We start from the raw sequence: 15,000 nt of genomic DNA, 5'->3' as shown, positions 1-15,000 counted from the left end.
CGTGTTCTGTCGCCGTTCGACCGTTTGCGCCGATCGCCTTCGCTTCTCCGGTTTCTGGTGCCGCTTGGCTCGAAGACATCTGAATAAACCTCTCGGTCCACGTCATGGACAGTGCCAGGTGCGGAGTTTGACTGGGGCGGTACATCTCCAAAACGATAACGGAGGTGTCCAAAGGTCAGCTCAGAGTGGACAGAAACCACCCGTTGAGCATAAGGACAAAAGCTGGTTTGATCCTAACGTTCAGTACACGCCGGGACAGCGAAAGCTTGGCCTTACGATCCTTTTGGTATAACGAGTTTTTAGCAAGTGGTGTCAGAAAAGTTACCACAGGGATAACTGGCTTTTTTTTTTTTTTTTTTTTTTATACTTGAAGGATGGTTTAATTAACATAATAGTTGTACAATGTACAGTTCATATGAGACGTTGACCCATCCCTCACACCCTTCCGCACCATCACCCGCGAGGGTTTCGTACGGGGCGGAAGTTTTCTGCGCTTAACGCTTCCCTATACCGTGCTTATCAGCACCTATCACTTTATTTAGAATAGAATCCTTTTAATCACGTTACGTGGATAACTAAAGCCTTGCATGCGCAATGCCCCGCTGGGCCTACCTCTACCGCTCTTCCCGGATGTTCTGCGCAGTCTTAACGCGAGGAGTTCTCTGCCTCGGCGGCGGCGGCTGTTTCGGCCGCGTTGAGGCCATCCCTCGACTCATCATTCGACGATCTACCGACGTGGAGAATGTAACCACGATGGTCCTCCTCGTCGCTGGTGCTGTCGTCGTTACTTTCGGGTGACGCGGCCCGACGCACTTCCGCTATCAACTCACGTAGCCGCTGACGATGGCGAGCGACCCGTTCGCGAACAGCAGCTCTACGTTCGATGGTCCTCGGTGAAGGGGGTGGTGATGGCGGCCGCCCACCCCGCTGCTCCTCCCGTTGCTGTGCCCTCTGCCGGTTTCGCGCGACGTTACGCCGATCATAGCGAGCACGTCGAACAGCATCGGGATCCGGTCGGTGGACATTATCCGGCAACATTCCCTGGGACGCCAACATGGTCCGGAACTCGTCCCAGTCACGCTGCAGCGCATGCGTGATTCGTTTGGCAGCCTCACACACGTTACTCCAGTTCTCCGGACACTGAAGCATGTGGCCCTCCAGCGACTCCGGAACTACGCCGTCCAACAGTTGCCTCCGGATGGCGGCAAAGCGAGGGCACACGAACATAGCATGCTCGGCACTCTCAGCGACGCCAGGGCACCACGTGCAGTCCGGGGATGAGGTGAAACCCATGTCGCAAAGGTACTCACGGAAAAATCCGTGACCGGATAGTACCTGCGACAGATGGAAGGTAACCTCTCCGTGGTTCCGCGACTGCCACGATCCGATGTCCGGGATCGTACGGTGGGCCCACCTGACGTACTTGCTGGCTCCCTCTGCTGCGGCATCAGCATTCCACGCCGACTGCCACTCGGCGATGGTCCGCTGTCGCTCCTCGGTCCGAAGTTCGCCACTGGTGCGCGTACCACGACGAACAGGGATAACTGGCTTGTGGCCGCCAAGCGTTCATAGCGACGTGGCTTTTTGATCCTTCGATGTCGGCTCTTCCTATCATTGTAAAGCAAAATTTACCAAGCGTAGGATTGTTCACCCTTTCAAGGGAACGTGAGCTGGGTTTAGACCGTCGTGAGACAGGTTAGTTTTACCCTACTGGTGTGCATTGTTTGTCGCTATCTTAACGGAATTCCTGTGCAGTACGAGAGGAACCACAGGTACGGACCACTGGCTCAATACTAGTTCGAACGGACTATGGTATGACGCTACGTCCGCTGGATTATGCCTGAACGCCTCTAAGGTCGTATCCAATCCGAGCTGATAGCGCTTCTTATACCCATTAGGTGGTCGTAAGCTAGCGGGCCTAACAACCCTCCGAGAACCGTCCGTGCTGTCCATTGGCACACTGGCGTCTCATCCCCGCTTACTACTAGGCCGCAAAGGGCGGGTTCGCGCTGCACGTGTTAGTACCATACATGTTGGGAACACCGGTGGACGAGCTTGCCGACTGTGGATATCACTAGTTTCGACACCTACGACCGCCCGCAAACGACGGGACTACAGGCTGGGAGCTTCAAGTTGTAGAGATGCGTTCGCATCGATCCTCTCAGGCGACCCATGCTTGGTGGTTAGTGCTTGCGCGTGCGCGCCCCGTGTGTGCTGGAATTGGCCAACCAGTGCACATTGGTGGTGCGTACCGTGACTTGCACCATGTGACGAGAGTGTTGAAGAACACTGTGTGGTGACTCTATGCCTATGTGATGGGGTGCTTGTAACACACGACCGAACCGACGGCTCGTTGGATGGTCACGACAGTGTGGTGCAGGTGCGCCCATGTGTAACGAATACATTGAGTGCCGTTGGAGGTTAGCGGTTGGTTGGTTGCATGCTACAACTTCGCGTTGTACATGGGCTGGCCGCTGCGCTTCCTTCGGGTTGCCACTTGATGTTGATAGGGTTGATGTATTGTGTTCGTTGACTTTTGGTTCATTCCAAAAGTCTTCGGACTTAGATAATTTTACAAGTGTCGGCGCTCTCGGACCGAAAATAAGAAGACAACTAAGAAGAAAAAGAGAAAGAAGCTAATAGTGGAAAGTATTCTTCTTCAAAGAAGGAACAAAAATTTTACAAGTGTTGAAAAATTTCCTAAGTCCAAAAAATTTTCTAAGTCCAGAAAATTTTCTAAGTCCCACAAAATGGAACATGATGAAGAAGATACAGAAGTTGAAAATTTTTCTAAGTCCAAAAAATTTTCTAAGTCCAGAAAATTTTCTAAGTCCAAAGTGTTGGAACAATTTCCAAAGGCCCATAGGTTGCACTGAATTTTCCTAAGTTGGCCACAAGTACCCATGAGGTATCGAGAAGGTTCACCCGAAGGACATAATATGTCCCAAAGTACCGATAGAGCACCCACAAAGAGCACCCAATTGGCCTAAGTTGGCCAAAAGTACCGATAGAGTACCCACAAGTAGCACTGAGTTGGCCTAAGTTGGCCAAAAGTACCGATAGAGTACCCACAAATAGCACCGAATGGGCCTAAGTTGGCCAAAAGTACCGATAGAGTACCCACAAGAAGCACTGAGTTGGCCTAAGTTGGCCAAAAGTACCGATAGAGTACCCACAAATAGCACCCAGTTGGCCTAAGTTGGCCAAAAGTACCGATAGAGCACCCACAAGTAGCACCCAATTGGCCTATGTTGGCCAAAAGTACCGATAGAGTACCCACAAATAGCACCCAGTTGGCCTAAGTTGGCCAAAAGTACCGATAGAGCACCCACAAGTAGCACCCAATTGGCCTATGTTGGCCAAAAGTACCGATAGAGTACCCACAAATAGCACCGAATGGGCCTAAGTTGGCCAAAAGTACCGATAGAGTACTCACAAATAGCACCGCGTTGGCCTAAGTTGGCCAAAAGTACCGATAGAGTACCCACAAGTAGCACTGAGTTGGCCTAAGTTGGCCAAAAGTACTGATAGAGTACCCACAAATAGCACCGAATGGGCCTAACATGGCCAAAAGTACCGATAGAGTACCCACAAAGAGCACCCAATTGGCCTATGTTGGCCAAAAGTACCGATAGAGTACCCACAAATAGCACCGAATGGGCCTAAGTTGGCCAAAAGTACCGATAGAGTACCCACAAATAGCACCGCGTTGGCCTAAGTTGGCCAAAAGTACCGATAGAGTACCCACAAGTAGCACTGAGTTGGCCTAAGTTGGCCAAAAGTACTGATAGAGTACCCACAAATAGCACCGAATGGGCCTAACATGGCCAAAAGTACCGATAGAGTACCCACAAATAGCACCGAATGGGCCTAACATGGCCAAAAGTACCGATAGAGCACCCACATATAGCACCCCATTGGCCTAAGTTGGCCAAAAGTACCGATAGAGTACCCACAAAGAGCACCCAATTGGCCTAAGTTGGCCAAAAGTACCGCCAAGTAGCACCATAGAGGCCCGAGTAGAGCGAAATGTGGGCCAAATTGAACATTTGAAAATTTTTACAAGTCCAGAAAATTTTCTAAGTCCAGAAAATTTTCTAAGTCCAAAGAGTTGGACAAATTTCCTTAGGCCCAAAGGTTGCACTGAATGTTCCTAAGTTGGCCATCAGTACCCATGAAGTATAGCGAAGGTTCACCCGAAAGACACAATACGCCCTAAAGTACCCACAGAGTACCCACAAGTTGCACCCAATTGGCCTAAGTTGGCCAGAAGTACCGACAAGTACCACCATAGAAGCCCGAGTAGAGCGAAATGTGGGCCAAAGTACCGAGTAGTTGCCACAAATGCCCAAATGGATACCAAAATGTGGTACCAAGTACCTAACTGTTGCAACAAATGCTAGCTTTCTGAGCAAAAGCTGTGGACCAATTTCGTAGAAGAACCGCCTAGGCGAAAAGGCAAAAATCGCCGAAGCTGGCCCGCTCGCAGAGCTCGCGGGCCAGGAGATACTCATAGGGCGATTTACTAGAGTGGGGAACTTGAGAATTTTTGTGTCCGAGACTTTGGGCAACTTCGCGGCCGCCCCCTTAAAGTAAAAGATTTTCTCTGGGTGCCTAAAATTCGCAATTCCCGCAAAGTCGGGAAGACGTTAAAGTTTTTGCCCAAAAAATGGCCATCGATTTAAGGTGATTTTCCAATAAGAAAATGCTTCCTATTTTGAATTTTTTCGAATATTTCCTAAACTAAGCGTCGGAGCACATGGCCGTGGAGGAACTTTTGGTAGCTTTTGGCAAGGGCTATCGGATGAAATAATAAGAAAGGCCATCAGAGCGATATTGGATTAATGCGGGCTCATAAACGCACCTGAGAAGTGAAAATTGGTACCTTGCACGCAGGATGCAAGAAATGCTTGAGTGTTAACCATCATCGGTACCAAGTACCTAGGTTATATCGAGTGCGTAGATGGAAGTCGGTACCAAAGGGAAACCTTCCTAGGCTAGGTGCACGCAAGTGAGTATGGATCGATCAGTAGAAAGATGGGAAGCCCAAGGAAACCTTCCTAGGCTAGGTGCACGCAAGTGAGTATGGATCGATCAGTAGAAAGATGGGAAGCCATAGGAAACCTTCCTAGGCTAGGTGCACGCAAGTGAGTATGGATCGATCAGTAGAAAGATGGGAAGCCATAGGAAACCTTCCTAGGCTAGGTGCACGCAAGTGAGTATGGATCGATCAGTAGAAAGATGGGAAGCCATAGGAAACCTTCCTAGGCTAGGTGCACGCAAGGGAGTATTGATCGATCAGTAGAAAGATGGGAAGCCATAGGAAACCTTCCTAGGCTAGGTGCACGCAAGTGAGTATGGATCGATCAGTAGAAAGATGGGAAGCCATAGGAAACCTTCCTAGGCTAGGTGCACGCAAGTGAGTATGGATCGATCAGTAGAAAGATGGGAAGCCATAGGAAACCTTCCTAGGCTAGGTGCACGCAAGTGAGTATGGATCGATCAGTAGAAAGATGGGAAGCCCAAGGAAACCTTCCTAGGCTAGGTGCACGCAAGTGAGTATGGATCGATCAGTAGAAAGATGGGAAGCCATAGGAAACCTTCCTAGGCTAGGTGCACGCAAGTGAGTATGGATCGATCAGTAGAAAGATGGGAAGCCATAGGAAACCTTCCTAGGCTAGGTGCACGCAAGTGAGTATGGATCGATCAGTAGAAAGATGGGAAGCCATAGGAAACCTTCCTAGGCTAGGTGCACGCAAGTGAGTATGGATCGATCAGTAGAAAGATGGGAAGCCATAGGAAACCTTCCTAGGCTAGGTGCACGCAAGTGAGTATGGATCGATCAGTAGAAAGATGGGAAGCCATAGGAAACCTTCCTAGGCTAGGTGCACGCAAGTGAGTATGGATCGATCAGTAGAAAGATGGGAAGCCATAGGAAACCTTCCTAGGCTAGGTGCACGCAAGTGAGTATGGATCGATCAGTAGAAAGATGGGAAGCCATAGGAAACCTTCCTAGGCTAGGTGCACGCAAGTGAGTATGGATCGATCAGTAGAAAGATGGGAAGCCATAGGAAACCTTCCTAGGCTAGGTGCACGCAAGTGAGTATGGATCGATCAGTAGAAAGATGGGAAGCCATAGGAAACCTTCCTAGGCTAGGTGCACGCAAGTGAGTATGGATCGATCAGTAGAAAGATGGGAAGCCATAGGAAACCTTCCTAGGCTAGGTGCACGCAAGTGAGTATGGATCGATCAGTAGAAAGTGGGAAGCCCATTACCAGATGCCCTAGTGAAGACCGTAAACGAATATCATGAACCGATAAGGAGCACCAAATGCCCTAGTGAAGACCGTAAACGAATATCATGAACCGATAAGGAGCACCAAATGCCCTAGTGAAGACCGTAAACGAATATCATGAACCGATAAGGAGCACCAAATGCCCTAGTGAAGACCGTAAACGAATATCATGAACCGATAAGGAGCACCAAATGCCCTAGTGAAGACCGTAAACGAATATCATGAACCGAGAAGTAGCAACGAATGCCTGAAAAAGTACCAAGTCCACGGTATAGAGTAACGAGAGTTAACCGCCGTGATGTATGCAATGAGGGCAGCCATTGCATGGGTTCTGGACTTGGTTCGCGAATAACTTTTTTGCTAGACATCGGACAAAGTTGACGTGGAAGAACGAAATGTAGCATTTGGTGCCACCTATCCAAAACTTTTTCAAGATTGAAGATCCGATCGATACAGCCTGAGTTATAGGCAAAAGTTGGTGCAAAATTGAGCATTTTTAATGGTGAAAAATCGGTACTCCTCGAATAGCTCCTGTTGGAAGCATCGGACCACATGGTCGTGGAGGAACATATTGTAGCGCGCGGTGTCAAGTATCGACACCCAAAACCGCATGTCCGATGGACGGAAAATGACCAAGTTATAGTGAAAACTTGGTTGCACCAAATTCCCGAAGAAGTGCAACGAGAAGGTGAATGCGATGGTTGTTCGTCGAATAGCTCCGGCCAGAGACATGGTAGCGATTAGTGGTGCATGGAAGAAATCTAGCCACAAGTGCCATCTACCCATGGCCAGAAGAAAGTGTGGCCATATCTTGGATACCGGCGGAGCTATGGGGCAAATATGGGCCAAAAATGGTGCAAGTTGGACCAAAAATCCGAAAAAGTACCTAGGTAAATGCGATGGTTGTTCGTCGAATAGCTCCGGCCACAGACATGGTAGCGATTAGTGGTGCATGGAAGAAATCTAGCCACAAGTGCCATCTACCCATGGCCAGAAGAAAGTGTGGCCATATCTTGGATACCGGCGGAGCTATGGGGCAAATATGGGCCAAAAATGGTGAAGTTGGACCAAAAATCCGACCAAGTGCGCGAGACGCTTTCGTGAATAGCTCCGGCCACAGACATGGTAGCGATTAGTGGTGCATGGAAGAAATCTAGCCACAAGTGCCATCTACCCATGGCCAGAAGAAAGTGTGGCGCTATCTTGGATACCGGCGGAGCTATGGGGCAAATACGGGCCAAAAATGGTGCAAGTTGGACCAAAAATCCGAAAAAGTACCTAGGTAAATGCGATGGTTGTTCGTCGAATAGCTCCGGCCACAGACATGGTAGCGATTAGTGGTGCATGGAAGAAATCTAGCCACAAGTGCCATCTACCCATGGCCAGAAGAAAGTGTGGCCATATCTTGGATACCGGCGGAGCTATGGGGCAAATATGGGCCAAAAATGGTGAAGTTGGACCAAAAATCCGACCAAGTGCGCTAGGCGCTTTCGTGAATAGCTCCGGCCACAGACATGGTAGCGATTAGTGGTGCATGGAAGAAATCTAGCCACAAGTGCCATCTACCCATGGCCAGAAGAAAGTGTGGCGCTATCTTGGATACCGGCGGAGCTATGGGGCAAATACGGGCCAAAAATGGTGCAAGTTGGACCAAAAATCCGAAAAAGTACCTAGGTAAATGCGATGGTTGTTCGTCGAATAGCTCCGGCCACAGACATGGTAGCGATTAGTGGTGCATGGAAGAAATCTAGCCACAAGTGCCATCTACCCATGGCCAGAAGAAAGTGTGGCCATATCTTGGATACCGGCGGAGCTATGGGGCAAATATGGGCCAAAAATGGTGAAGTTGGACCAAAAATCCGACCAAGTGCGCTAGGCGCTTTCGTGAATAGCTCCGGCCACAGACATGGTAGCGATTAGTGGTGCATGGAAGAAATCTAGCCACAAGTGCCATCTACCCATGGCCAGAAGAAAGTGTGGCCATATCTTGGATACCGGCGGAGCTATGGGGCAAATATGGGCCAAAAATGGTACAAGTTGGACCAAAAATCCGAAAAAGTACCTAGGTAAATGCGATGGTTGTTCGTCGAATAGCTCCGGCCAGAGACATGGTAGCGATTAGTGGTGCATGGAAGAAATCTAGCCACAAGTGCCATCTACCCATGGCCAGAACAAAGTGTGGCCATATCTTGGATACCGGCGGAGCTATGGGGCAAATACGGGCCAACAATGGTGCCAGGTGGACCAAAAATCCGACCAAGTGCGCGAGGCGCTTTCGTGAATAGCTCCGGCCACAGACATGGTAGCGATTAGTGGTGCATGGAAGAAATCTAGCCACAAGTGCCATCTACCCATGGCCAGAAGAAAGTGTGGCCATATCTTGGATACCGGCGGAGCTATGGGGCAAATATGGGCCAAAAATGGTGCAAGTTGGACCAAAAATCCGACCAAGTGCGCGAGGCGCTTTCGTGAATAGCTCCGGCCAGAGACATGGTAGCGATTAGTAGTGCATGGAAGAAATCTAGCCACAAGTGCCATCTACCCATGGCCAGAAGAAAGTGTGGCCATATCTTGGATACCGGCGGAGCTATGGGGCAAATACGGGCCAACAATGGTGCCAGGTGGACCAAAAATCCGACCAAGTGCGCGAGGCGCTTTCGTGAATAGCTCCGGCCACAGACATGGTAGCGATTAGTGGTGCATGGAAGAAATCTAGCCACAAGTGCCATCTACCCATGGCCAGAAGAAAGTGTGGCCATATCTTGGATACCGGCGGAGCTATGGGGCAAATATGGGCCAAAAATGGTGCAAGTTGGACCAAAAATCCGAAAAAGTACCTAGGTAAATGCGATGGTTGTTCGTCGAATAGCTCCGGCCACAGACATGGTAGCGATTAGTGGTGCATGGAAGAAATCTAGCCACAAGTGCCATCTACCCATGGCCAGAAGAAAGTGTGGCCATATCTTGGATACCGGCGGAGCTATGGGGCAAATATGGGCCAAAAATGGTGCAAGTTGGACCAAAAATCCGACCAAGTGCGCGAGGCGCTTTCGTGAATAGCTCCGGCCACAGACATGGTAGCGATTAGTGGTGCATGGAAGAAATCTAGCCACAAGTGCCATCTACCCATGGCCAGAAGAAAGTGTGGCCATATCTTGGATACCGGCGGAGCTATGGGGCAAATATGGGCCAAAAATGGTGCAAGTTGGACCAAAAATCCGACCAAGTGCGCGAGGCGCTTTCGTGAATAGCTCCGGCCAGAGACATGGTAGCGATTAGTAGTGCATGGAAGAAATCTAGCCACAAGTGCCATCTACCCATGGCCAGAAGAAAGTGTGGCCATATCTTGGATACCGGCGGAGCTATGGGGCAAATACGGGCCAACAATGGTGCCAGGTGGACCAAAAATCCGACCAAGTGCGCGAGGCGCTTTCGTGAATAGCTCCGGCCACAGACATGGTAGCGATTAGTGGTGCATGGAAGAAATCTAGCCACAAGTGCCATCTACCCATGGCCAGAAGAAAGTGTGGCCATATCTTGGATACCGGCGGAGCTATGGGGCAAATATGGGCCAAAAATGGTGCAAGTTGGACCAAAAATCCGAAAAAGTACCTAGGTAAATGCGATGGTTGTTCGTCGAATAGCTCCGGCCAGAGACATGGTAGCGATTAGTGGTGCATGGAAGAAATCTAGCCACAAGTGCCATCTACCCATGGCCAGAACAAAGTGTGGCCATATCTTGGATACCGGCGGAGCTATGGGGCAAATACGGGCCAACAATGGTGCCAGGTGGACCAAAAATCCGACCAAGTGCGCGAGGCGCTTTCGTGAATAGCTCCGGCCACAGACATGGTAGCGATTAGTGGTGCATGGAAGAAATCTAGCCACAAGTGCCATCTACCCATGGCCAGAAGAAAGTGTGGCCATATCTTGGATACCGGCGGAGCTATGGGGCAAATACGGGCCAACAATGGTGCCAGGTGGACCAAAAATCCGACCAAGTGCGCGAGGCGCTTTCGTGAATAGCTCCGGCCACAGACATGGTAGCGATTAGTGGTGCATGGAAGAAATCTAGCCACAAGTGCCATCTACCCATGGCCAGAAGAAAGTGTGGCCATATCTTGGATACCGGCGGAGCTATGGGGCAAATATGGGCCAAAAATGGTGCAAGTTGGACCAAAAATCCGAAAAAGTACCTAGGTAAATGCGATGGTTGTTCGTCGAATAGCTCCGGCCACAGACATGGTAGCGATTAGTGGTGCATGGAAGAAATCTAGCCACAAGTGCCATCTACCCATGGCCAGAAGAAAGTGTGGCCATATCTTGGATACCGGCGGAGCTATGGGGCAAATATGGGCCAAAAATGGTGCAAGTTGGACCAAAAATCCGACCAAGTGCGCGAGGCGCTTTCGTGAATAGCTCCGGCCACAGACATGGTAGCGATTAGTGGTGCATGGAAGAAATCTAGCCACAAGTGCCATCTACCCATGGCCAGAAGAAAGTGTGGCCATATCTTGGATACCGGCGGAGCTATGGGGCAAATATGGGCCAAAAATGGTGCAAGTTGGACCAAAAATCCGAAAAAGTACCTAGGTAAATGCGATGGTTGTTCGTCGAATAGCTCCGGCCACAGACATGGTAGCGATTAGTGGTGCATGGAAGAAATCTAGCCACAAGTGCCATCTACCCATGGCCAGAAGAAAGTGTGGCGCTATCTTGGATACCGGCGGAGCTATGGGGCAAATATGGGCCAAAAATGGTGAAGTTGGACCAAAAATCCGACCAAGTGCGCGAGGCGCTTTCGTGAATAGCTCCGGCCACAGACATGGTAGCGATTAGTGGTGCATGGAAGAAATCTAGCCACAAGTGCCATCTACCCATGGCCAGAAGAAAGTGTGGCGATATCTTGGATACCGGCGGAGCTATGGGGCAAATACGGGCCACAAATGGGTAAACTTGTACGGTCCAAAGCCAAGGGTAAATTTTTTTATTCCTCTAATAACTTCTACCACAGACATTGAATCGGTTCGTGATGTATGGATGAAATGTAGCAAACAGTTGGAACTACCCATAAAATCTTAAAGATTGACGATCCAATGCATAGAACCGGAGTAATGTGCGATACTTGGTGAAAAATCGAGTGAAAAATTAGCTATAAACTGTTTTTGGCCCATAACTCGAATACTAGACATCGGAAGGGGGGGTCGTAGAACGATTTTTTGTTGCCCTATCGATTCCCTATCGAACGAGCAAAAGTTGTTTTTTTGACCAAAAAGGACCCCTACTCTAGTAAAATTGGCCTGATTTTACTAGTCCCCGGTACCCGTACAGGCAAAATGAGCAAAATGCTCAAGTATGAATGGTTTTTGGCCCATAACTCGAATACTAGACGTCGCAGGGGGGTGTCATGGAACAATTTTTGGTAGCCCTTGAAATTATCTATCGAATGACATATACTTGATTTTTGGCCAAAAAGTTCCCTAGACTAGTAAAAATCGCATCATTTTACTAGAGTCGGGTACCCTGGACGAAAAACCGCTATAATTGCGGTTTTTGGCTAATAACTCGAATACTAGACGTCGCAGGGGGGTGTCGTGGAACAATTTTTGGTAGCCCTTGAAATTATCTATCGAATGACATATACTTGATTTTTGGCCAAAAAGTTCCCTAGACTAGTAAAAATCGCATCATTTTACTAGAGTCGGGTACCCTGGACGAAAAACCGCTATAATTGCGGTTTTTGGCTAATAACTCGAATACTAGACGTCGCAGGGGGGTGTCGTGGAACAATTTTTGGTAGCCCTTGAAATTATCTATCGAATGACATATACTTGATTTTTGGCCAAAAAGTTCCCTAGACTAGTAAAAATCGCATCATTTTACTAGAGTCGGGTACCCTGGACGAAAAACCGCTATAGTTGCGGTTTTTGGCTAATAACTCGAATACTAGGCGTCGGAGGGGGGTGCCGTAGAACAATTTTTGGTAGCCCTTGAAATTATCTATCGAATGACATATACTTGATTTTTTGACCAAAAAGTTCCTAGACTAGTAAAAATCGCATCATTTTACTAGAGTCGGGTACCCTGTACGAAAAACCGCTATAGTTGCGGTTTTTGGCCAATAACTCGAATACTAGACGTCGGAGGGGGGTGCCGTAGAACAATTTTTTGTAGCCCTTGAAATTATCTATCGAATGACATATACTTGATTTTTTGACCAAAAAGTTCCTAGACTAGTAAAAATCGCATCATTTTACTAGAGTCGGGTACCCTGGACGAAAAACCGCTATAGTTGCGGTTTTTGGCCAATAACTCGAATACTAGACGTCGGAGGGGGGTGCCGTAGAACAATTTTTTGTAGCCCTTGAAATTACCTTTCGAATGATATATAGTGGTTTTTTGGTCAAAAAGTGACCCCGAGACTAGTAACCCTCCATACACAAAACCGCCTAAAAAGTTTTGGTTTTGCAAAATTTTGAAAAGTGCGTCAAAAAAATTTTTTCAAAAAGTACCAAATCGTGATCAGAACTCACTATAGACCATAAAAAGTGAAATCCGATGGTCATTTGCAACACTTGGTCAATCGAGAAAAATTTCACTTTTTTACTAGAGTCGGGTACCCTGAACGAAAAATCGCTCAAGTAATGGTTTTTGGCCAATAACTCGAATACTAGACGTCGGAAGGGGGTGTCGTAGAACAATTTTTTGTAGCCCTTGAAATTACCTTTCGAATGATATATAGTGGTTTTTTGGTCAAACAGTGACCCCGAGACTAGTAACCCTCCATACACAAAACCGCCTACAAAAACTTTGTTTTGAAAAATTTTGAAAAGTTCAAAAAAATTTTTTTTTCAAAAACTACTAAAACGTGATAAGAACTTACTATAGACCATGAAAAGTGATATCCGATGATAATTTGCAAAAGTTGGTAACTAGTAAAAAATTTCACTTTTTTACTAGAGTCGGTTCAACGAGAAAAAAAAAAGTCCGTGATGGAGAAAAATGGCACGTTTTCCACGCCTGTACGCTTTCGTTTTCTATATAGGGGGTAGGTGAGCCAGAAGCATGAATTTGACTGAGTACGTATCTTTATGAATTGGGCCCTTCTAAATCGATTGAGACTACCCCCAGGACGATCGGACGACTGCTTCTGGCTCAAAATGTGGTTTTTAGATTTTGATCGTCAATTATGAGAGAAAAAATCGATTAGAAGTAAAGATACGAAATGCTTGGTCTAAGTTGGGAAACGACTTCGGATATTTGTTGGACGTTGTCGTAGAAGGTCCGAGGACCAAGGAAAAGTGATTTCCAAGTGGATTTATGCACTATTAGTCGATGGTAAGATGTGAAATTAGTAGAACTTACCATACAGTTTGCGAAGTTGAAGCAATCGGTTGGTGAATATGGTACTGTCTGTCCAATTTGGTGGTTCGGAATGAGTGAAACGATGTTGATGATGGATAGACGTTCCGATTGCCCCCGATCGGGGAACATATAGTGGTCTTTAAGGTCCAAGTACCTATGTTTTGGTAAGCAGAACTGAGAGTTAAAGGATGAAAGTCGGCCATTCCTAATATCATCCTATCGGTGGTTCGCGAGTTGTTTGAGGACCGGAGCAGCTCGCGATGAAAAGGTCCTAGGGTATTGGTTATCCATCCAAGGAAGAGTAAATGCGATCCTACATTTGTGTCGTTGGCCGTTCTACCGGTATCGCCTATCGATGAGATATCGACGGGCATGCCTTACTCGAAAGTTGAATTCTAGGATCGATGGTCAAACAGACCTATGAGCGATAAACCAAACTGAACACGTATTGATGTCGGCTTTTCCTATCATTTGATGCCGCAGGTTGTTTAGGGACCGGAGCAACTTGCGGCCGAGACGGTCCCCGGGGGTTTCTTTCTCCAAGGAGTGGAAACTATTAAGCAAGAGTTGTAGCAAGATACGATCCTCTGATGTGTCGTTGGCCGTTCATGCGGTATCGCCTGTCGATGAGATATCGATGGGCATGCCTTACTCTACCGACCTTCTAATTGAGAGTATTAATCAGGGATCGATGGTCAAACAGACCAATGAGCGATAAACCAAACTGAACACGTATTGATGTCGGCTTTTCCTATCATTTGATGCCGCAGGTTGTTTAGGGACCGGAGCAGCTTGCGGCCGAGACGGTCCCCGGGGGTTTCTTTCTCCAAGGAGAAGAAACGATTAAGCAAAAGTTGTAGCAAGATACGATCCTCTGATGTGTCGTTGGCCGTTCAAGCGGTATCGCCTGTCGATGAGATATCGATGGGCATGCCTTACTCTCCCGACTGGATTACTGAGAGTTTAATCAGGGATCGATGGTCAAACAGACCAATGAGCGATAAACCAAACTGAACACGTATTGATGTCGGCATTTCCTATCATTTGTCGCAGGTTGTTTAGGGACCGGAGCAGCTTGCGACCGAGACGGTCCCCGGGGGTTTCTTTCTCTAAGGAGTGGAAACGATTAAGCAAAAGTCGTAGCAATAATCGATCACCTGATGTGTCGTTGGCCGTTCTTGCGGTATCGCCTGTCGATGAGATATCGATGGGCATGCCTTACTCTCCTGACTGTTTAATTGAGAGTTATAATCAGGGATCGATGGTCAAAAAGACCTATGAGCGATAAACCAAACTGAACACGTGTTGATGTCGGCATTTCCTATCATTTGTCGCAGGT

The 15,000-nt window shown here is 48.0% G+C and overlaps 1 pseudogene; it reads left to right on the top strand.

Moving 5' to 3' along the window:
- Positions 1–2,188, top strand: part of LOC125773277 (large subunit ribosomal RNA) — a 5,387-nt pseudogene extending 3,199 nt beyond the window's left edge.
- Positions 2,189–15,000: the final 12,812 nt, after the last annotated feature.

The sequence above is a fragment of the Anopheles funestus genome (genome assembly GCF_943734845.2).
Source record: "Anopheles funestus chromosome X unlocalized genomic scaffold, idAnoFuneDA-416_04 X_unloc_26, whole genome shotgun sequence".
In the NCBI taxonomy this organism is placed as follows: Eukaryota; Metazoa; Arthropoda; class Insecta; order Diptera; family Culicidae; genus Anopheles; species Anopheles funestus.
Note: the sequence above shows the minus strand (reverse complement) of the source record. Positions and strands in the feature narration are given on the sequence as shown.